This window comes from Macrobrachium nipponense, chromosome 12 (genome assembly GCF_015104395.2).
Source record: "Macrobrachium nipponense isolate FS-2020 chromosome 12, ASM1510439v2, whole genome shotgun sequence".
Classification (NCBI taxonomy): Eukaryota; Metazoa; Arthropoda; class Malacostraca; order Decapoda; family Palaemonidae; genus Macrobrachium; species Macrobrachium nipponense.
In genome coordinates, this window is record NC_087205.1 from 3,253,187 (window position 1) to 3,277,297 (window position 24,111).

Sequence of the window (24,111 nt, forward strand, 5' to 3'; positions counted from 1 at the left end):
TGGTGAATACTTGCGGAGCTGTAGACAGACCGAAGCACAGAGCCCTGAATTGAAAAATCTTGTCTCCTATTACACAAAACAAAGATATTTCTTTGACAATGGGTGAATGGGAACGTGAAATATGCATCTTGCAAGTCCAGAGAGACCATCCAATCTCCTGGACGAAGAGCCGACATTACTGAAGCGGACGTTTCCATGCGAAACTTCTTTTTCTGAACAAAGCGATTCAGAGCGCGTACGTCCAGAACTGGTCTCCACCCCCCCGATGCCTTTGGTACTAGAAAAAGGCGATTGTAAAATCACGGGGTGGAGTGTGGATCCTGCCACAAGTTCGATGGCCTCCGTTTTCCCCACATTTGTTCCACCATTTGAAGGAGAGTCTTTCTCATTACAGGGTCTCTGTACCTCGCTGACAGTTCCCGAGCGTAGATGTTGGGGAGGGCTGTCCTCGAAGGGGATTACATATCCCTTCTTTAGGACCGACACTGACCAAGGGTCGGCTCCCCCTTTTTTGCCCATACTCCCTGCAAAGTTCAGGAGTCTGGCGCCCACTGGTGCTTGGAGGAGCAACAGTCATTTGGTTTTCTTGAAAGGTCTAAAGGAAGAGCCTTCCTCTCTTGTCAGAGCTCTTCTTTCTGCAGGGGGACGAGCCGCTACACCTCCAGGAAAGGGCTGCTGAGGAGGACGAGAGTCCTTCTTAATCGCCGACACTACAGGGCGTCCTTTCTTGGACGTTTTGTGTTCGTAGGTCCTGTGTCGCCTTCTCAGTTAGCGAGCGAGATATATCCTTCACTAACTGAGAAGGAAACAGATGATCCGATAGAGGGGCGAACAATAAAGCAGTCCTCTGGCTCGGAGAAACCCCTTTTGATAATAGGGATCCAATATACTGATCTCTTCTTCATGGAGACCAGCACCAAAAAGGGAAGCCACTTCTCCCGAACCGTCCTGTACTGCCTTGTCCATGCAAGACAGGACGCTATGGAGAATCTCTGGGTTTTTAATGAAACTCCGATCTTTAGATTTGTTGGCCAGAACTCCGAGTGACCAATCCAGAAAGTTGAACACCTCTAAGTGACAAAAAGTCCTTTAGAAGTGGTTCACTCCGAAGTGCTCCCACGTCGATCTGACCGATCCTAAGGAGTGACGTCTAGGAGGCCTCCACTAATTGGAAAAGTCCGCATCTGCCGAGGCAGGCAGAGAAAGACCCATAGTCTCTCCTGTCCCATACCAAATACCTCTCTTTCCATGTAGTTTGGAAGGAGGCATGCAGAATACCGTCTTCCCCAACTCTTTCTTCTTGTCCATCCAAGAATCTAAAGATGGAGTGCCTTCTTCCATCGAAATTGCAGGCTTCATTTTCAGAAAGGCTGGAGATTTTGCCGTAGCGAGCTCGAAAAGAGGAGAACGAGGAGAAGGAGGAGCTGCCGGACTAAGAGAGTCTCCAAACTCTTGTAGCAATAATGAGGCTAAGACCTTATAACTCGAGAGCCCTCATTCATGCAGGAGGTTCGTCATCAGACAAATCGTCTAAACCTCGATCAGACGAAGGAGAAAGCTCCTATTTGGAGAAGAATCATAAATTCCAGGAACGAGTCTCCGACTCCTGCTCCTGGCTCCTTGACTCTTGCCTCCTGACTCCTGCCTCCTGGCTCCTGACTCCTGCCTCCTGACTCCTGCCTCCTGACTCCGGACTCCGGACTCCTGCCTCCTGACTCCGGACTCCTGGCTCCTGCCTCCTGGACTCTGCCTCTTGGCTCCTGGCTCCTGCCTCTTGACTCCTGACTCCTGACTCCTGCCTCTTGCCTCCTGGCTCTTGCCCTCCTGGCTCCTGCCTGGATGACTCCACACTCCTGGCTCTTTGGCTCCTGCCTCCTGGTTGACTCCTCATCCTGGCTCTTGGCTCCTGCCTCCTGGGTGACTCCTCACTCCTGGCCGTGCCAGACGTCTGATAGGTTCATCCACGTTCGTACAGGAAACCTCACCTCGAGTAGGAGCATCGATCCTGGCGGCAGATACCTCCATACGTCTGGAGGATCTTTTGATCGGAAGGGAAGAGTCTTTCCTTCTAGGAGGCTCCTTTGACAGAACTCCTACAAAGGACAAAATCTCTGCTCTTGCATCGCCATCATGAACCTCTTCGTAACCTCCTCTTTATCCTCTCGGGAGATGGGAAGGAGGCGGGGAGGAGAGGATCCATAGCCTCCACCTCCTACTCCTTCTCACTCTGGTTGAAAGAATGGCTCTTCTTGCTTTCTTAACTCCCAAAGGAGACTCCTCAGGGAAGTTTTCCGGGCTCGAATCAATCGTCGGAGCCTTCCAACTCCTCTTGAGTGGGTCGAGATCGATCTGAATCCCTCCAATCACGTCTCGGAGATGAAGATCCCGACGACGAAAACACTCACGCAGGACGCTTTTACAATAGCGATCCTTGGCAGTCTGGGGTGTCACAGAAACCGCCGAAGGGACACCTGATCGGTGGGGATTCTCCACAACCTCCTTTCGGTTTTCGACATTCCTCCTCCTCTGGGCATGTGAGCTTGGAAGAGGTCTAGACCTAGGAGCGTTGCGGAGCCGACCAGTATGCCCCCCTCCACTACACTGGGGACACTCATATCACTGTCCACTGAATAATCACTAGCCTTACCTGTATGGCAGCCATTTTGTTTTCCATCAACCTGAAGGCTGCTTTTAGATCCGCAGTTCTTTCGCTGAATCTACAGGTTCTGCAATAGGAGAAGGGGCTGCATGGAAGGAGAGTAGCAATACTTACCCTTGGGGAAGATCCCAAGCTAGGAATTAGTTCAGATCTCGAACTACTTAAACTTCTATAAGAAGCCTTCCTCACTCTTTCTCTCTCTAACTTTTTTAAATAATTAGTTAGATTCTTCCATTCGTTCTCACTCAAATTCTCACATTCCTTGCAAGTATTAGTAAAAGAACATTCATACTCCCTGCAACCCTTGCATACAGTGTGAGGTCTACCGAAGCTTTCGGCAACCTCACCTTACAGCCCTACATTCAAACAACGTCTCACAACCATTCCAGAGTCAGACATTTTTAAAGAAAAATAAACCAAAATCAAGTCCACAAAACAGCACAAAAGCGTATGCCAATCCAACAATCCAGATACGTCACCAAAGTCGTCAAGAAGATCAATTGCCGGTGAAAAAAGAAAAACCAATCGAGAGGAACCAACAACAATGTTGATGCGGGCCGGGCGACAGAAGAATTCTGATTAGAAAACGGGAATGGTTCCTAGTCCTGCCACTCAGGGCAGGGCGGTAGATCACACCTGACCTAACGGTACCGTGTGCCGCGAAATTTGAAATTCTGTCGGAGACGACGGAGTCTATAGCTAAGTATATATCTGGCAGGGAAGTTGAATGTATAAAAAACCATATGTTTTGACTAATGTGGACCATTGGTACATGACATATGTCTGGCATATACAGGTGTAGCACTATGAAGTTTGTGGTATTCAATGGCAGTTGTTCTGTAATAAAAAAAAATGATATTGTTATGATACATAAAGTTTTATACATACTTACCTGGCAGATATAATACTTAGCTATTGACTCCGTCGTCCGACAGAAATTCGAATTTCGCGCACGAGGACGCTACCTGTAGGTCAGGTGATCTACTTACCTGCCGCTGGGTGGCAGGACTAGGAACCATCCCCATGTTCTATCATATTTTTTTCAATACCTCCTGTCTCCTGAGGGGAGGTAGGGTGGGTATAATTTTGTATATATCTGCCAGGTAAGTATGTATAAAACTTTATTGTATCATAACAATATCATTTTTATACATTTAACTTACCTGTCAGGATATATACTTAGCTGATTCACACCATTGGAGGTGGGAAGAGACAGCTAAATATAGAATCAAACAGGAATCACAACTATTGTTGTAGGTAATAAATAAATAAAACCTTGGTTTCCTACCTGTTTAGACTGAAGACTTCATGAATACAATCCACAGGAGTCTAGACAGTCTCAAGAGCCTCAGCGAGATATTGATCTATGGCTAAGAGTTCTTGTGGTTCTGCCAACAAAGGGGTCTACCCGCTTACTTGGTAGATCCTGGAAGGACTACGTCAATGGGTGCTTATCCCCACTTACTTGACAAGACCTTATACAAGGAGCACACATCGATCCCGATCACCTCAACCTATCCAATGTTAGTTCTAAGATTGTAAGAAGTTATTATCCCTAACCTCTTGCAAACGACCACAAACTCGAAACACAAACATTCGTACAGTAAACGTACAAAAATAAAAAATAAAATTAAAAAAAAATGTTTGTACAATCCTATTCAGTAAGACGTCTCTTGATTCCCCCCACTGATCCAAGCTCGGACGTCCGTACGCCAGCAAGCATACTAATCAGCAGAAAAAAACCAACAACTCGTCTCACAAGGTAGATCTATGTACTATCAAAATTTTGAACAAATACAAATTTTTTTTTTCTAAGATCGTTATGTGCTCCCAGCCCCAGCACTGTATCGGCTGATACAAAAGGAGGCCCAGAGAGAAACACTTTTCATATGTTACTTTAACGTCCTTGAGATAGTGCGATGCGAACACTGAATTACACCTCCAGTAAGTCGCATCCACAATGTCTTTTAAAGACATGTTCTTCTGAAATGCTAATGAAGTGGCTACCGCTCTAACCTCATGAGCCTTCACTCGGGAGAGTCCTGAAAGAGTCTTCAGTGCAGTCATTATGAGCATCCGTAATAATGCTCCTCACAAAGAATGCTAATGCATTTTTTGACATGGGTCTAGTATGGATCCCTAACTGCGCACCACAGGCTTTGTTTGACATCCAGTTTTAGTTCATTCTTCTTCTTTTAAATAGAACTTCAAAGCTCTAACCGGACATAAGATCTTTCTAATTCCTCTCCTACTAGATTTGAAAGTCCTTTAACTTCAAAACTCTTTGGCCAGGGTTTAGAGGGGTTCTCGTTCTTAGCCAGAAACAGAGTCCTGGAAAGAACAAATTGCCGCATCGCTCTTAAATCCTACTCGGAGAATCTAGAGCGTGTATTTCACTAATTTCTCTTCGCAGTCGCTAACGACAACAAGAAAATACATTTTCTCGTTAGATCTCTAAACGACGCGTTGAGAGGAGTTCAAATCTACTAGATGATAGAAATCTCAAAACTACATCTAGGTTCCAGTTCGGAGTGCGAGGATAAAAGGTTTTTGAGGTTTCAAAAGATCTAATAAGATCGTGGAGGTCTTTATCTTCTGCAATTCTCAAACCTCTGTTTCGAAATACGGCCGAAGCATACTCGATAACCTTTGAATGGTAGAAACTGATAATTTTGATTCTTCCCCTAAGGAAAATCAAGAAATCAGCTATGTTGGTCACAGAGGTATCGGAAGAGACAGTTTATTCTTCTACACCGCATTCTCTAAATACATCCATTTTGATTGGTGTTAGACCCGAATAGTTGAAGATCTCCGGGGCCCTAGCAATTGCTTTTGAAGCTTTGCTTTGAAAAAATAAAGCCATCTCGCTCTGACAAGTCTTTGGCGATAGTCGGAAAGGCAGTCAGAGCGAGAGCGGGGAGGTTTTGATGGTAACCTCTCGAAATGGGGCCGGGTTGTTTGAGGAAGATCTCTCCTGTGTGGAAGAGATCTTGGGAAGTCGACTGTCCATTCCGTACCTCTGTGAACCAATCTTGGAGACGGCCAAATAGTGGAGTGATGGATGTTAGTCTGCGTCCTCTTGATGCCGCAAACTTTCTTTACACCACTCCTAACATTTTGAAGGGGGGAAATATGCGTAGGCACTGGGGCCTGACCAGTCCAGTAGCATGGCGTCCACCGCTATCGCTCTCGGGTCTTCCACTAAGGAGCAAAAGTTCTCTATCCTTCTGGATAGGTAGGTGGCGAATAGGTCTATATGTGGACTGCCCCACAGGGACCACAGAGCTTGACACACCTGAATGTGAAGGGTCCATTCTGTGGGGAGAACTTGGTTTAACCTGCTGCTTAGCCTGTCTGCTCTGATGTTCTTCTCTTTCTCTCACGAATCTTGTGAGAGAGCACTTTCTTTTCTTTTGCCCAATACAACAGCTCTTTTGTTATATGGAACAGAGAAAGAGAGTGAGTTCCCCCTTGTTTCTTGATATAGGCCAACCGCTGTGGTGTTGTCCGAGTTGACCTGTACCACTTGACCTAACACCTGTGTCTCGAAGCTTTTAGAGCTAGAAGACGGCATAAAGTTCTTTGGAGTTTATATGCCAGTCTAGCTGATCCTTCCTCCATTGGCCTGATATTTCTTTTGTCCCTAGAGTCGCTCCATCCCTTCTCTGAAGCGTCTGAGAACAATGATTAGGTTTGGGTTCCGAACTTCTAGAGACAAGCCCTCGTTCTTTTCTAAGGGAAAAATCCACCACTTCAGATGATTCTTTACTTCCAGAGGAATACTGAAAGTGTCCGAAAGCTGTCCGTTCTTCCAACTCCAAATTCTTCTTAAGAAAATTGAAGAGGGGCGAAGGTGGAGTCTTCCTAGCGAAATGAACTGTTCTAGTGAGGAAAGGGTTCCCAGAAGACTTACCACTCCCTCACCGAACTCCGTTCTTTCTCTAGGAAGCTCGAGATTTTTTGTAATCCCCGATCATCCTTTCCTGGGACGGAAAAGCCCGAAAACCCCGAGAGAACATCCATCCGAATCCCCAAATAGACTAAGTTCTGACTGGGGATCATCTGCGATTTCTCGAGGTCACGAGGTACGAGTAATCCTAACGTCTTTGCTAGGTTCAAAGTAGACTGTAGGTCCTCCAAACACCGTTTCTCTGACTTGGCCCGGATTAGCCAATCGTCGAGATACATTGAGATGCGTATCCCTTCTAAATGAAGCCATTTGGCCACGTTCCGCATCAGATACGTAAATACCTGAGGGGCGGTCGATAGGCCGAAGCACAAGGCCCTGAATTGGAAGATTTGTCCTTGAACAACAAATCTTAGATATTTTCTTGACGATGGGTGAATCGAACATGAAAGTAAGCATCCTGAAGGTCAGGGATACCATCCAATCTCCCTGACGTAGGGAAGACAGAACTGAAGCTGAAGTCTCCATGGAGAACTTCTTTTCTCACGTACCTGTTCAGGACGCTTACATCTAGGACGGGTCTCCATCCCCCCGAGAACTTTGGAACCAAGAAAAGGCGGTTGTAAAACCCCGGGGAGAAAGGATCTTGCACTAGCTCTATAGCATTCTTGTCCCTCATCGACACCACGTTCTGAAGGAGAGTCTCGTTGGTCAGGTCCAGGGTCCTTGTAACTCGTCGACAAATCCTTTGGAGATGTTGCCATAGGAGGTCTGTCTACGAAGGGAATGATGTACCCCTTCTGTAGGACAGACAGAGTCCAGGGATCTGCTTCTCTTACGGACCAGGCATCCAGAAAGTATTGAAGTCTGGCCCCTACCTGTGCTTGGAGGACATGGCTGCTATTTGCTCTTTTAAAAGAGCGGAAGGAAGACCTCCCTCGTTGTCGAAGGGTCTTCTCTCCGAGATTGATCGAGTTGAAGGGGCTCCACGAAAGGGCACCACTGGAGTCCGAGCCACCTTCTTCTGAGTCTTAACTGCAGGTCTACTTTTCTTTGTAGATTGTACAAGAAGGTCCTGCGTAGCCTTTTCCGACAAGGATCTCGCAACATCCTTCACTAAAGATGAAGGAAACAGATGTTCTGACCGAGGTGCGAATAATAAAGCGGACCTCTGAGAAGGAGAAACTCCTTTCGTTAGGAAGGAACTGTAAATAGATCTTTCTTCAACATCCCAGATCCAAAAAGAGCCGCCAAACTCACCAGAACCATCTTGCACAGCCTTATCCATGCAAGATAGGACACTGTGCAAAGTTTCTGGATCTAGAAAATCTGGCTCACTCGTCTTCTTAGCCAGCACCCCAAGAGACCAATCCAAGAAGTTGAATACCTCTAAGACGTGAAAAATTCCCTTAAGGTGCTGATCTAACTCCGACATACTCCAGGACGCCTTTGCTGAATTGAGAGACTGTCTTCTCACAGACTCTACAAGACTCGAGAAATCTGAATCTGCCGACGAAGGGGAGCATCAATCCCATCGCCTCTTCTGTCTTATCCAAATGCCTCTTTTCCCCGTCAGTTTGGAGGGAGGAGAGCAATAAACCGTTCTCAAAGTTTCCTTTTTAGATAAAAGCCACGAATCTAAAGACTGGAGGGCTTTCTTCATTGAGATCGCCGGTTTTCATCTTTAAGAAAGCCGAGGATTTCGGGGTTTTTGTGCTCGAAAACAGATGATCTCGGCGAAGGAGGAGCTGCAGGACTAAGAGAATCCGCAAACTCCTCTAGAAGTAACGAGGCTAAACTTTATAATTGGAAAGTCCCTCGTTAGTTGAAACTTCTTCCTCAGAAATCTCTTCCAGTTCCAGGTTAGAGGGAGATCGCTCTTTCCTGACCGATTCTCTATCAGGAGAAGCCGCTCCCGTGGGAGGCGTCCTGCTTCTTGCTGGTGTCAACGCTTAGGAGCGTCCTCGCGCTTGTCTGACGACTCTTTCCTGAGAGGCGTCCTGCTTCTTGTTGACGTCTCGCGCCTCGAAGCGTCCTGGCTCTTGCCTCGCACCTCGCTCCTGGGAGGCGTCATGCTTCTGGCTGGCGTCAACCGCTTTGGAGCGTCTGACGCTTGCCTGACGACTCTCTCCTGAGAGGTGTCCTACTTTTTTGTTGAGACATCGCGCCTCGTAGCGTCCTGGCTCTTGCCTGGATCCTCCGTTCCTGGGAGGCGTCCTGCTTCTGGATGGGCATGAGCGCCTATCTTGAACGCTCGCGCCTGCTGACGTTTCACGTCTCGCAAACTCGACGCTCTTGTCTGCGTCTCGTGCTTGCGTTTGACCAGGAGAACGGATCCTGCTCGGCCTATGCAAGGCTGATGAATCCGATTCCAAATCAGAGGAAGACAAAATACTATGGCGAGTCTGAACCCTCGATAGCCTAGACTTCTTAATAGGCAGGAAATCGTCTTTCCTTCTGGGAGGGTCTTTATACAGAACTCCCACAAGAGAAGTGATGGAATCCTGCATAGTGCGAAGGATTCTTTTAGTCTCTTCATTATTGTCTACCCTCGGTGTTTAATTACTGGATGGTCCTCCTCTTGAAAACGCTCAGGACTAGAAGTAATCCTGGGTTCATCCAAACGTCTCTTAAGGGGGCGAGAAAGATCCGCCGATCTCCACCCTCTTTTAGGTGAGGAATTCTCCGAGGAGGAGACACTCACGCAGAACGCTTTTTCTGTAACGTTCTCTGGCATTCTGTGGCGATACAGAAAATGCCGAAGGGACGTCTGACTGTGGGGATCCTCCAAAACTCCTTACGGCTTTCGACATTCCTTCTCCTCTGGGCTTGGGAGCTTGAAAGAGGTCTGGGCCTGGGATCGTTGTGAAGACAATCAGACGCCCCCTCCACTGCACTGGGACATTATATCACTATCCCACGCACTATAATTACACTGCTTACCTTCTATGGGCCGCCATTTTGGTTTCCATTTTCCGAAGAGCGGCTTTAAGATTCGCTATCTCAGATGCCGAATCTGTGTGTTTCTTAATAAAGGAGCAGGTACATTAGATGGGCAGTAAAAGGAGAAGAGGGTATATTATTACTAATAACCCTGCTAGAACTAGATAAAGGTTTGGAAGAAGACCTCCTACCCTGTTTCTTTCTAACTTCTTCACGTATGAGGTTAGAGATTTCCATTCTTCCTCACTCAAATCCTTGCATTCATTACAAGTATTACCAAAAGAACATTCATACATCCTTGCATTTCCTTGCAAATAGTATGAGGATCAATTGATGCCTTCGGCATCCTAACTTTACAACCCGCATTCACACACATTCTCACCACATTTCCAGAATCAGACATCATGTTGAACAATCCAAATCAAATTCCAAAAACGGTCCACAATCGCGTATGCCAGTACAATCAATGCAAATACGTCACCGAGAAGTCCAAACGAAGATCAATTGCGATGCCAAAATACGAATCCGCCGGAGATACCCACAACGATGTTTGCCAGTATGGCCGACAGAAAAAATATGATAGAACATGGGGATGGTCCTAGTCCTGCCACCCACCCGCGGCAGGTAAGTAGATCACCTGACCTACAGGTAGCGTGTGCGCGAAATTCGAATTTCTGTCGGACGACGGAGTCAAATAGCTAAGTATATATCTGACAGGTAAGTTAAATGTATAAAAAATCTTCAGTTCTGATTTTTCAGTGTCCTGTAGAACACTGGAAATCAGATTTCACCCATGACTTTTAATCTTTAAACCTATTCTCTTGCAAGTGCTCCAACAGATACACCCACCAAAAAACTCGCACAGGTGAGAGCTATTGAGGACCAAAACCCAAAACACATGGGAGACCCCTCTTTCCATTAACATCCAACTGCTATCTACATACCTTAGTGCTGTCAGTGGACCTCATGTGGTGCGCTTTAGGCACTACTTCAAGTTTTTTGCAGCATGCCTTCGGCCATAACTGCAACCCCTTTTGTTCCTTTTACTGTACCTCCTTTAATATTCTCTTTCTTTCACCTTACTTTCCAGCATATCCTACAATTGATTCATAGTGCAACTGTGAGATTTTTTTCTCCTCTTATACCTTTCAAACTGTTACTGTCCATTTCTGTTTCAGCACTGAATGCCTCACGTCCCAGTGTTTGGCCTTTGTGGCCTAAAATCTATACATATTAAATTCAGTTCAATACATACCGCCAGCATCATATTGCTATATCTGTATATGCCATACAAATCGCTAGACTTGTCTCTACCAAAGATAACATTCACCAGTGATCGGGGCTGCAGAAGTTTTTGTTAACCAAAATATATATGGTTTTGTCTTTAAATAGTGTTTTTATGGTCCTTTTTAACTTGCTATGTATATCTTTGACACAGATCATGAGAAACTCCAGTGTGTCAAATTTTCAAGAGAATGTGATTTTTTCAAAATGTAGTGACAACTTAGTGGACAACCCATGGCTTTGTTTAGTACTATGTATAGGGTAAAAAGGGGGGAAAAATGGTTTGGGTGAGTAACAGTGGGGCTTATCATCACTAAGATAAGTGATGGAATTTTGCAAAGTTAGTCAGAATTCCTAAGTGTGCACTGTAAGCGGGAAATGCTTTGAACAAAGCATATTAATTTTTTTTTAATAAATAATAAAACAAAAGATATGTTACATACAGCATCTTTGATTGCTGATCAAAAAGTAGGGAAAATCTCTATTGTCATTAAAAAAATGTATTAAATCTTTCTGATAATGGTTGTGAGCATGGTAAGTGTACCTGTAGTTTGAAGTGCACCTTCTGAAATTATACTACAATATGTTTTACAACACTTCAAAATCATATGGATAAAATATACATCTACAATGTACCTAATGTTCAAATTGAGAATGTATGGAAAGTTCCCAAAAATTGTCCTACATACTTGTATAAAACAAGATACGTACTAATAAGCAAAACAAACATTAATTGGACGCCAATATTTACCTTCAACTGTAAGTACTGTTTTTGTAACCACAAACTGAAGGTGCATCATTCGCTGATTCATGTCATCCTCGAAGTCATCCAAAACCTCTGCCATACAACTACGGATCAGTTCTACTTGCATGTGAGACGCTGTGCTTCCTACTTTGGTACCTGAGCAGAGTATAATTGTGTATTTTAGAAATACAATGCACAAAACAATTTAAATTACTTAAATTCTTCTTCAACTGAGGAGATACCTGTACTATATGCATATTTCTGAATAGCTACATGGGAAGGATCATTACTTTAACAGCAACGAGGAAAAACTATGGACCCAAAACCCAATGATTGCTATGAAACAACTACACTATAGGGCTACTTTTATTGAACTTTGTTTAAAGCTTGTGAAAAACTATTTTTCCAGTATAATTTTTTTTCATACAACTCCATTACTTATGAATTTGTTAAATGGTGGAAAGACCAAGGGAAATGAAAAGAAAATTGCAAGTATAAAGGAAGCAGCTAGAGGCCAGTTTTCATAATTACGTAATCTTTAAAATAATTCCTCATCTTGGGACCTTCAGAGGAATTGTTGCAGGATTTGTTTATTGAATGGCAACTAAAAATTGGAGCATGGTAACCCTAAAGAATTTAAAGAACAACTAAGAAGAAAGAGATCACTGGGAATGGATGAACATTATCAGTTAGAAAATAATGCAACAAAGGGCAAAAGGAGGCTGCAAATACCTATTAGTATCATCTTTTACTGTGTTCCAGTAACAATGGATTATTGATGCAAGTGGATAGATGTTTTAAGGAGCAAGATGAGTGTTAAGTTAGGACGAGACCAATGGCTTACCCGATGTGATAGTACAAAATGCTTAACATTCACTAATACATAAAAGGTGAATAATGTGTTTAAGGTTGACTGACTAAATACCCAAGAATCTCTTTTGATAAAAATTAAAACTGATTACTACCTTCATAAATTTTTTGTGAAGCATCTGACATTTGAACTTTGTCATCTAGGGATCCAGTTAGTTTTAGAGTCCTCCAATTTGTTAGAAACAATTGAGTTAGTTTGATTCTTAGAATATTCTGCAGGGCTAGAATCGACCGACGGCCAGGAGATTGTTCTGAAACTTCACTGACATATTTCATGAAGGATTTTTCTTGCAGGTGAATTAATCTCCCATTTCTGATCATTAACTGGTTGCAATGGACAAAGGACTTTTTCCGAGGGTATATCAGGATGGGCTGAACTTGAATTCCTTGTTTCTTTACTGGGAGTAACAACCACAACTGGCAGTTTATTTGGGTCCACATTTTCTTGTGTTGACTGCTCTTTGGGATGGAACCTCCTGATGGAACTCATCACAAAACTTGACAGATTTATTTGATAATCTTCTGTCTGAGGAATCTAAGTTAAGCTGTAATTCATCTTGAGACTGTTGGCAAGATAGCTCTGAATGAAAATACAATAATGAACCAATTTCATTTGCTACATTGAGAAATCTGGGTTGGTGAAAAACCAAAAAAACTATAAGTTATTGGTTTATAACAAATTCATTTAATTCGTTCTCATAAAAAAATTATAGGTATCAAACAAACTACAAGCCCTGCACCCAAACTAGTTATTTAAACACACCTGTTATTATTTGGGGAATGTCACTACCCTGTGTGGTGTTTCTTATTGGAGAAAACACATCTGAAAGAGAATGCTGTTTGTTAACACCATAAAAATGACTCATGAAAGAAGAAAAATATCATAAGCATTAAAATTTTTTTTTTTTTTATTATGTAATTAGATCAATTGACAGTATGCCTGATTTCAAGTTTAAGATGATGACTTGGGTCCTGCCCAACATGATGACACTGGGTTCTGTTACCTCCAGCGTGTAAGGGCACTAAAGTCAGAGGTGACTCGATGACTCACGTCATAAATGTCAGCCCAAAAATACAAGTCAATTAAGTCAATTACAATTGAGTTCAAAAAGCTCAATTCTCTCAAAAGGGTATCAATACAGGAACCTTGAGGAATAGTTGTGTATTAGGTTCTTTCTCATAATAGATGGCATATAAAATAATAAAGAAATTGAGTAAATAAGATAAAATTGTACCATGTTATTTGTCTAAACCTGATAAAATTTCAAGAAGTCAACAAAGTACTTAAAATATGGTACAGGACATACCATGGAAGTTAGTGCTGGCATCATCACTAGGAGCTGTCCTTACAGGGGAGAATAGGTCTAGAAGGGAGGAAAATTTTTAGTTACATTAAATCTGAATACTGAAAGAAAAAGTAACTCTAAAATGATATTGTCAATGATACAATTCGTTTGTTCGATACTTTACCATGGCAGATTAATATTTATTAGCTGTATTTTTCCGAATCCGACAGAAATTTAAAAACACTTACGACACACGCAGTGGGAGTCAGGTGGTTAGTACCCATTCCCGCCGCTGGGAGGCGGTATCAGGAATCATTCCCATTTTCTATTCATAATTTTTTTATTTCCACGTCTCCTGAGGGGAGGTGGGTGGGTAATTGATTATATATATCTGCCAGGTAAGTATGAACAAACTTAATTGTATCATTACAATATCATTTTGTTCATGAAACTTGACCTGTCAGATATATATATAGCTGAATCCCACCTTTGTGGTGGGAGTAGACAGAATAGAAGATTTTAGGAAACATATATATGCAGATAATTGATATCTTGATTCCTTACCTGTTAGCATAGCTGACTTCGAGGTTACTGCCGCGAAAGTCTGCTTGTGCTACTAGAGTTGCCAGCGAGGTAGAGACCTATATAGCTGGTGCACTCCAGATGATCTGTCAAACAGGGGCGAGACCCACGACGTGACTAACCATAGACCATACAAATGAGGGCAACGAAGTAAAAACCAACCACCTGGCGTAGCCTACCAAAGTATCCCACTAGACTAGCTAATGGAAGGGAGATCCGCCGCAGGCGGTCAACCCCACAACCATAACACAAGTTAGAAACTCCCCTAAACCATTAAAAGGATAGGATGAGCGCTACCTTCCTGCCCCAAAACAGTGTCTGCAGCGACGTATGGTCCTAGCGAGTAACAATTTTCGTATGTTGCTTTCATCCTCCCCAGGTAGTGTGAAGCGAACACCGAATTGCTTCGCCAATAAGTGGCGCTCAAAATGTCTTTGATTGCCATATTCTTGTGAAAAGCCACCGAAGTAGCAATAGCCCTCAACTCGTGGGCCTTTCACTTTCAGAAGCTCCATGTCACTTTCACCACACTTTTTCATGGGCTTCCTTAACCGTACTTCTTAAGAAGAACGCCAGTGCATTCTTCGACATCGGAAGATCTGGTTTTTTCACAGAGCACCACAAGTTCTCCGAAGAACCTCTGCATGCTCTGGTTCTCTGCAAATAAAACTTGAGAGCCCTGACAGGCACAGGACTCTCTCAGCTTCAGGTTCCCACTAGCTCCGACAACCCCTTGATCTCGAACGTTCTCGGCCAAGGGTTGGAAGGGTTCCTCGTTCTTTGCCAAGAACGTAGGACTTAAGGAACAAACTGCACTATGATCCTTGAACCCAATATGCTTGCTTATGACTTGAATTTCGCTAACCCTCTTCGCCGTCGCCAGAGCGGTTAGGAAAATAGTCTTCTTAGTAAGATTCCTCAAGCGTGGCTAAATGGAGCGGTTTCAAATTGACTCGACATGAGGAACTTCAGTACACGTCTAAGTTCCACGATGGTACCTTAGGTTGGAGAACTTTCACAGTCTCAAATGATCTAATTGAGATCATGAATGTCTTTATCATTCGCTAAGTCGAGTCCTCTATGTCTGAAGACCACAGAAAGCACGCTTCTGTAGCCTTTAATCGTGGGAACGGCTAGTTTCGCTTCTTTCCTAAGATGAAGAAGGAAATCTGCTATCTGGCTCACAGAGGTTGAGGTGGAGGAAATGCCCTTCCTTCTGCACCAACTTCTAAGACAGCCCACTTTGATTGGTAAACTGCGACTGAGGAGGGCCTCTTGCGTTGGCAATCGCCGTTGCCACAGGTCTTGAAAAAAACCCCTCGCTCTGGCCAACTTCTTGATAGTCTGAACGCAGTCAGACTCAGAGCGGGGAGGTTTTTTGTGGTACCTCTCGAAGTGGGGCTGTCTGAGTAGATCTTTCCTTAGGGGCAGAGTCCTCGGAAAGTCTATTAGGAAGGACATCACCTCCGTGAACCAGTCGGCCGCTGGCCAGAAGGGGGCGATGAGGGTCATTCTCGCTCCTTCTGATGCAGCGAACTTCCTCATTACTTCCCCGAGTATTTTGAATGGGGGAAAAGCGTAAACGTCTAGTCCCGACCAATTCCACAGTAGGGCGTCTACTGCCACTGCTCCCGGGTCCAGAACTGGGGAGCATACAGCGGAAGTCTCTTCGTTCGGGAAGTTGCGAAAACGTCCACATGAGGACGTCCCCACAGCTTCCATAGCGCCTGGCATACTTCCTGATGAAGGTCCATTCCGTCGGCAGAAGCTGTCCTTGCCGACTGAGAAGGTCCGCTCGCACGTTTTCCACGCCTGACACAAACCTTGTCAGAATCGTGACGTCGCCTTCGCCACATCAGGATATTCCTCGCGATGACGAACAGAGAATGAGAGTGAGTTCCCCCCTGTTTCCTGAGGTATGCCAAGGCTGTGGTGTTGTCCGAGTTTATCTGAACCCACTTTGCTGGAGACTTCCTCCTCGAGAACCTCAAGAGCGAGGTAAACCGCTGAGAGTTCTTTTAGATGAGTGTGCCAGGACACCTGTTCCCCTCTCCAGGTGCCTGACACTTCTCTCCCTCCCAGTGTTGCTCCCCAACCGGTGGAGGACGCGTCGGAAGAACAACACTAGGTCGGGGTTCCGAAGCTTGAGCGAAAGACCTTCCGCGAGCTTCTTTGGATCCAACCACCATTTGAGGTGCTTTTTTCACTTCTTCCGTCAAAAGCAAGACCTCTTCTAGATCCTGTTTTGCGTGACCAATTGCTTGAGAGGAAGAACTGAAGTGGTCGGAGGTGCAACCTTCCCAGAGAAACAAACTTCTCCAGTGAGGAATGGTCCCCAGCAGACTCATCCATTCCCTCACCGAGCATGTTTCCTTCCACAGAAAGGCGACACCTTGTCCAGGCATTGAAGTTGTCGCCCCTGGACGGAAAAGCCCGAAAGCCACTGATCCATCTGAATCCCAGATAGACTAAGGATTGAGAAGGAGTCAGATGCGACTTCTCAGGATTCACCAGAAGTCCCAGGGACTTCGCTAACGACAGAGTCGTGTGCAGGTCCTTCAGACACCTGTCTGCGATGAGGCTCGAATAAGCCAGTCGTCTAGGTAGAGAGAGATCCTTATATCCGTCAAGATGGAGCCACTCGCAACGTTCTTCATAAGAACGGTGAACACCATCGGCGCCGTGCTGAGGACCGAAGCAGAGTGCCCATGAATTGGAAAATCTTCCCTTTCAGGACAAACCGCAGGTATTTCCTTGAACGGGGATGGATGGGGACGTGAAGTATGCGTCCTGAAGGTCTAACGAGAACCATCCAATCCCCCGGTCTTAAAGCTGCAAGCACGGATTGAGGTGTCTCCATCTTGAACTTCTGCTTGGTAACGAAGCGATTCAGACTGCTGACATCCAGAACGGGGCCGCCACCCCCCTGACTGCTTCGGCACTAGGAACAGACGGTTGTAGAACCCCGGAGAACTCCGGTCGAAGACTTGTTCCACTGCCTGCTTCTCGATCATTGATCTAATAGATCGTGAAGCACTGTCTGTTTTTCTCCCTGATACGACGGAGACAAATCCTTTGGTGTCGAAGACAGCGGGGGTGTAACGACAGGAAAGGAATTCTGTACCCCTTCTTGACGTGTCAGCAGACCAAGCGTCGGCACTCTCTCTCCAAGCTTCCGCGAAATGTAGAAGTCTGGCTCCTACCGGTGTCTGAAGGACTTCCCTCTCACTTCTTGCTCTTGGAAGGACGGAGTCTTGCCTCTGAAAGAGCCTCTTCCTCGAGGGGCTGGCTTCGAGGAAGAAGCGGGTCGAAAGGGCTTCGACTTCTTCAAAGCAGAGGACCCAGAAGCCGAAGAAGTAGCAGGCTTCCTAGAAGACTGAGCCAGAAGGTCTTGAGTTGCTTTCTCCTGGAGACTGGCTGCTATGTCCTTTACCATAGACTGGGGAAGAGATGTTCTGAGAAAGGCGCGAAAAGAAGATCCGCTTTTTGCGCTGGTGAGACCGACTTTGCAGTGAAATTGCAAAAAAGTGCTCTTTTCTTAAGCAGTCCCGTGCTGAATGAGCAGCCAATTCTCAGAACCATCCCTGACGGCCTTGTCCATGCAAGACAATACACTGGACAGCTCCCCCAGAGTGATGGAATCAGAACTCCTGGACCTGGCATCCAATACCCCCAGGCACCAGTCAAGAAAATTAAAGACCTCTAGTGTCCTGAAGAGGCCTTTAAGGTGAAAGTCTAACATCGCTATGTGTCCACGAGACCTTCGAGGAAGACAAAAAAGATCTTCTGGTGGCCGTCCCCTACAATGCTACCAAAGTCTCCTTGAGCTGAGGCTGGAAGCTTAACTCCGACGTTTTCTCCCGTCTCATACCACATACCAGCTTTGCCACCAAGTCTTGAAGGTGGTAAAGCGAAAGAAGTCTTGCCTGAAGCTTTCCTCTTTTCCATCCAATCATGGACCTTTCTAAAAGCTTGCTTCGTAGAAAGCGACTTCTTCATCCTCACAAAGCCCGAGAATCTTAGCAGCTTTGGAAGACGAAAACTGAGAGGGAGGAGTACGTGGAGCTTCAGGTTGGAAGGTGTCTGCAAAGAACTGACTGAAGTAACGAGTCAAAACCTTGTAGTCCGTCGAAACTGGAGCCAACTGCTGTTCTTCGTCCCTTTCGACGAAAGCGTCACTAACTCCTCTTCAGACATGGAGAAGTAAGTAGGAAGTAAAGAAGAGTCCCGAGCTTTCTCAAAAGAGAAAGAACGGCGAACATGAAGAGTTCCCGCCTCCGCTTGTGCTTGCGGAAGTGGAAAACTGACGTCCGTATGCGCGCGTTTTGCGTCCGAAGCCAATCTACTGGCGCCGACAGAAGCGCGCTCAAACTCCACAGGTGTACACCTGGCGTCCACTTGTGCGCGCTGAGTGTCCCACAGGAGCGCGCCGAGCGTCCATGATGCTCGCCGAGCGTTCCCCACCTGATGCGCGCGAGCGTCCACTGTGGTGCGCGCCGAGCGTCCACTGGTGCGCGCCGAGCGTCCACTAACACTCGCTGAGCGTCCCACTGGCGCTCGCGAAAACATTGCAACCGTCACGTTCGGCGTCCACTAAAGCGCGTTTGACTTTCGCAGAAGCGCGTTCTGCATCTAAAGAAACTCGCTTCTTATCCACAAGTTTCGTAACAGCGGAAACAACCGCTTCACGAGAGCGAGAACCGAATTTCTCGCCTCCTCTAGAAAGTTGCTGGGGAGCAGGGCGGACTAACTCTAGAGGGAGACTCAAACGGAGAGAGAGACGAGCGAGGAGAGGGAGAGGGAGAAACGCCTCGACCTCTTCACAGGAAGGTTGTCATCCTTACGGCGACGTGGAGCAGTCTTTCTCGAAGGAAAAACATCTCGAAGTTGCTGCTGAAGAGACTGAAGAATCTTGCTTGTAGGTGAAGCCTCCTTTTCTGGGGAGGGCTGATCCTGTGAGCAGGAAGCGGCGAGGGGACGCCTTCTTGCTACTCCCAGGAACCGCCGCTTCACGCACCTTAGAGCGACTGCGGCGCTCGAAAGAAACATCTAGGGAAGACTCCGCCTCCGACGAATCCTTACGCTTCTTCTGCGGAGGAAAAGCAGCAAACGCACTATCAGGCGACGAGCAAAGTTCCGGAGAACAACTTGGACGTGAAGCGTCCCGAACCGCGAGCCGTCTTTTCTTTTAGCGGACGTGATGCGGTTATGAGAGCTCCACCCCTTGCGCGGGGAGGAAGCTTCAGAAGAAGAAAAAGCACTCCTTGAGAAGACGTGCACGCGCACGCTCCTTGGCAGTCTGGGTATGTTCGTCAGAAGCTGCCGAAGGCACGCCAGATCGGTGGGGGTTCCTCGTAACCCTCCTTCGACTTTCGACATGCTCTCTCCCCGTAATCTTGGAGTCAAGCAGAGGTTCCTAAGGTCTAGAGGCGAAATGAGGCCGATCTGACGCACCCTCCACTACAACAAGGGGCACTTCACTGCCACTTTTCTTCACTTTTGCTCTCCAGAGCTAACACTTTTGATTCTAAGTTACGAATCGATTCAAGAATTAGCGATAACGTATTACCTTCTACCGACACTGTCTCAGGGCCGGAGGCAACACTACAGGGTAGGAGCATAATCTACGAGAGGAGGGTTGCAGGAGAATAATTTAAATCTTGCCTACCTGAAACACCCTCCTGGAGGAAGACCTCCTTACCTATCTCGTTCAAGTTTTCTTAAGATAGGTTTCATACGCCTTCCATTCCGACTCTGTTAGTCTTTCACACTCCTTACAACGACTTTCAACGTACATTCATTCCCCCTGCACACTTTACAAACAGAATGTGGGTCTACTGAAGCTTTCAGTAGCCTACCTCTACATTCAGCCATCGAACAAAATCTAGCGCTAGTAGAACTAGACCCTGACATCTTGATCAAAGAAAATTCAATACCAAAGTCAATTCAAACCAAGTCAACGTGTGCCAAGCCACCGATCCAATTCAGATACCAAAGAAAAACCAAAAGGGATGCTCAAGTAGCTAGTAAGTTTCCAAAATCTGGACGGAGGTGCTGCAAACAGGTGTTTCCAGCACCGGCGACAGAAAAATTATGCATAGAAAATGGGAATGATTCCTGATACCCGCCTCCCAGCGGCTGGGGAATGGGTACTAACCACTGACTCCCACTGCGTGTGTCGTAAGTGTTTAAATTTCTGTCGGATTCGGAAAAAATACAGCTATATATATCTGAGAGGTAAGTTCATGAACAAAATACAATGTACAAAACCCCACCAGGTTTACATTATATCTTGTATTTTTACTGAACTCGTTAAAACAAAATGTTACCACTTTGTAGCGCTATCATTTATCATCTGGCAGCAATACCAGTGAGATATAGCAGTTAGCCAGCCAAATTCCAATAATTTTATTTCCACTCCAATTAATAACAAAGAAGAAGAGGACTTCCTTGAACAATAACTGCTAGTGAGCAATTACTTTTTTATTTCCTTTGAATATCTTCACTGCAAGAAACATCTTGACTTCCCCTAATCTTTATATTTCTCCCTTAGCATTATTTCCCATTTTTGACTCATGACCATGGCAAGACTTACTGCTGGCCAATTCAACTATTGTACACTAAGAGTAAAGAAAGATACGGGTATTCTTACCTTCAATCAATGCAGCCTTGTCTTTAGAGGCAGAAGAAGGAGCATCTGACAAGTAACCCGGAGAAGATCTTACTGGAGAAAATGCCTGACTCATCACTGAATCAAATTTAGGCAACTCTTCACCTCGCCCATGGTTAGCCTGCTTATGAATATTTAGAATAAAAAATCCATTGTAGAGTAACTTTACCAGGAATGAAATAAAATCTTTTTAAACAAACTTATCACAAAATCAGCAGCACTACACTAAAATTCATAGACAGCACCCAAGCATGGGGTTGAGAATATTTAATTTTATTGAGAAGTTTATGTAGTAAAACTGTCTAACTTCACTTGAAACTACTGTACTCCCTTCTTCCCACCAGTCATAAAAATAATTTTAACTTACTTTTCTTTTTAAATTTTCTTTAATTCCTTCCATAACACTGAATAGTAAGAAACAAAAACAAAAACTCTAAAATGAAAACTGAAAACAACTGACAGTGCTGAAGGACATGGTAGTTCTGCAGCAATACTATGCTCTCTGTGTGGTAACTTTACTAGTGTAAATGACAATTCTTCAGTACTTTCTCTCATATATTTTTTCATGTATTGGATTGGAACTTCAATATAGAATTTAGGCTAAAGGCCTCGCACTTGGACCTATAAGGTCATTCAGCACTGAAAGGGAAACTGCAAGTAAAGAAAGTTTTAAAGGTGTAACAATATGTAAACCAAAACCTTGCAGTTTGCCACTATGAAACAACTGATAAAAAAAAGTAAAAGAAATGGAAAGGGGGATTCCAGCTAGGGGCTGAGGGGGCACTGCAGAAAACCCTGAGTAATGCCTACAATGCACCATGTGAGGTGTACTGACAGCACTAACCCCCCTTCAGGGTTTTATTAGTGTAACTAACAGTTCTGTAGTGTGTACCTGTACTTTATTTCTCTAAGTAATCCTAATATGGGATGTTTGTTTATCTCACTCTCTCTCCATAAGTTATGTATAATTATTTCATATTAAATTTAATTGAAGTTAACAGCATACATCAAGTTTCATTAATAATTTAGTTTAAATAAAGTAAATAATACACAGAAAATGTTCTCATTCCATTGTACATCACAAGTTTAAGTAAACTTCAGCAAGCAATTGTATGCATGTCTTGCAAGCAACTGTATGCATGTCTGTCAACCTTTTTCTTGGTTCTTCCTTGTGTTCTTTATCATTATGGTCTTTAAAATATAGTTAATATCCCTTCATGAATTTCCATTAATACTATATTGTGCACCAGTAAATAGCCTCAAGGAATTGTTCTCAATTCATCTGTAGTAAATCTGGGTTAGAATATTGAAGCAACCACAATGAATGTTTGAGTCTGTTTCTGCGCTCTCTCTCTCTTTCTCTTGTGTTATGCACTGTTATTTGCTTCTTATTGTACTATACTTCTAAGTCACTGAAAATTACAAATATCTGTGATGGCATACCTTGAATCATTGTAACAGCTGATCCTATTGCTAAGAGTTCTGCTGTGAAAACATAGGCACTGTTAAGTAAGAAAAATTGGTGTGTTTCATTGGGTGTTATGGCTGCAACTCCAAAACCTAATGAAAATTTGTACCCATCTCTGTATTTCGTAGTACCATATGAACATTTACATCACATGTTCTGTAGCATGGTTTTTTTATGATGGTTCTGGGGTATACATATAGTTATTAGTAAAATATAGTGTTAAGTGTTTGCACCTGATAAATAATCCAAGGAGGAAATTCTATACAGGCAGTACCCGGGTTACGACGGGTTCGGCTTACGACATTCCAAGGTTACGGCGCTTTTCAATTATATTCATCAGAAATTATTTCCAGGGTTACAACGCCTACAACACTGATCTGGCAGAAGAAATATGACACCAAAAATGCAAAATAATCAATATTTGAAGGTTTTTTCATGAAAAATGCAATAAGATTGCAGTTTACATAGTTTTTAATGCACCCAAAGCATTAAAAGTAAGGTTTTCTTTGGATTTTTGACGATGTTCAGGCTTACAACGATTTTCGGATTACAACGCGTCTCAAGAACTGAACCCCCGTCGTAAACCGAGGACTGCCTGTATTTATATTTGCTGAGACATCAGCCTGCTGGCTCTAATTGGAAGATAATTCTTTTATATGGTGAGTATTTATGAATGGTTTTTGGCAAAAGTTTTTGATGGGCCTAAAAGGTCTGGGATAATTTGACAGTACAAAAGTGGGCTTTGTGGTGAACCAAATTACAGTATCTACTAGTATGAGAATTATAGTATAATGCGAAACCTTAAACAACAAGAAAAATACCGAAATTACTGTAAGCTTGGGACCAACTAGTTCTGCACTTATTATTAGAATGAACAACAAATCACAATGCAAAAAATCTTACAGGTGACAACTGTTCTGCTGGCCTCACAGGTGAAAAAATATATAGCTGACATAACTTCTGAGTGGATTAGCCATTGGAAGAGGTGATACTTCTTTGGTTTTCTTCTGATGAGGGACTTCAGCTGGTGGGATTTGTTTCTTCAGGGCTAACCCTGTGGATTGTATAGGAAAAAGGCTCATTTTACCCAAAGGACCAAAAATGTAAAAGAAATCTCTTCAATTAAATATTTCCTTCAATGTCAAAGTAAAATTTTATATCTTTATGCTTCTAACACAAATAATTTAAGAGTAATAACTAGCAACATAAGTAAAACATTCTGAAATGACCCACCCCAACATCCAACTCTTCTTCAGTATTTATATAGTATGTATAGTGCTTCTTACATGTAATAGATGATTTATAGACTAAGTTTGTTTCCACCTTGTAAAAGAATTTCCATTACAGAAAATTTCTCTATTTCAGATGGCCTGACAAAACTGAGCAATACCTCACAAGAACAACTTTGTAGGTTCAAGTGATTTTGCAATACCACATCAAGTGGCAACAAATAAGTGAGGATAGAGATACCTAAATATCTGAAATTAATGGCCACCAAAACAGATGTACTGTAGTTTGCAATAAAAGGATTACTAGTTTTAAATAATGGTTTGTACTACTATCATAGACTAATAAATTTTTAATAAAAGTAAAATTAGAAAACCACAACTGGTCCATGCTCACACTCATGGCCTCTGAATGCTCCTAGAAAATGTACTCTTTTTCTCTGAAAAACAAGGATCAGTGGCAACTGGCAC

The 24,111-nt window shown here is 44.0% G+C and overlaps 1 pseudogene; it reads right to left on the reverse strand.

The window, feature by feature from the left end:
• Positions 1 to 24,111, reverse strand: part of LOC135225100 (protein NEDD1-like) — a 58,081-nt pseudogene that overhangs the window by 3,822 nt on the left and 30,148 nt on the right.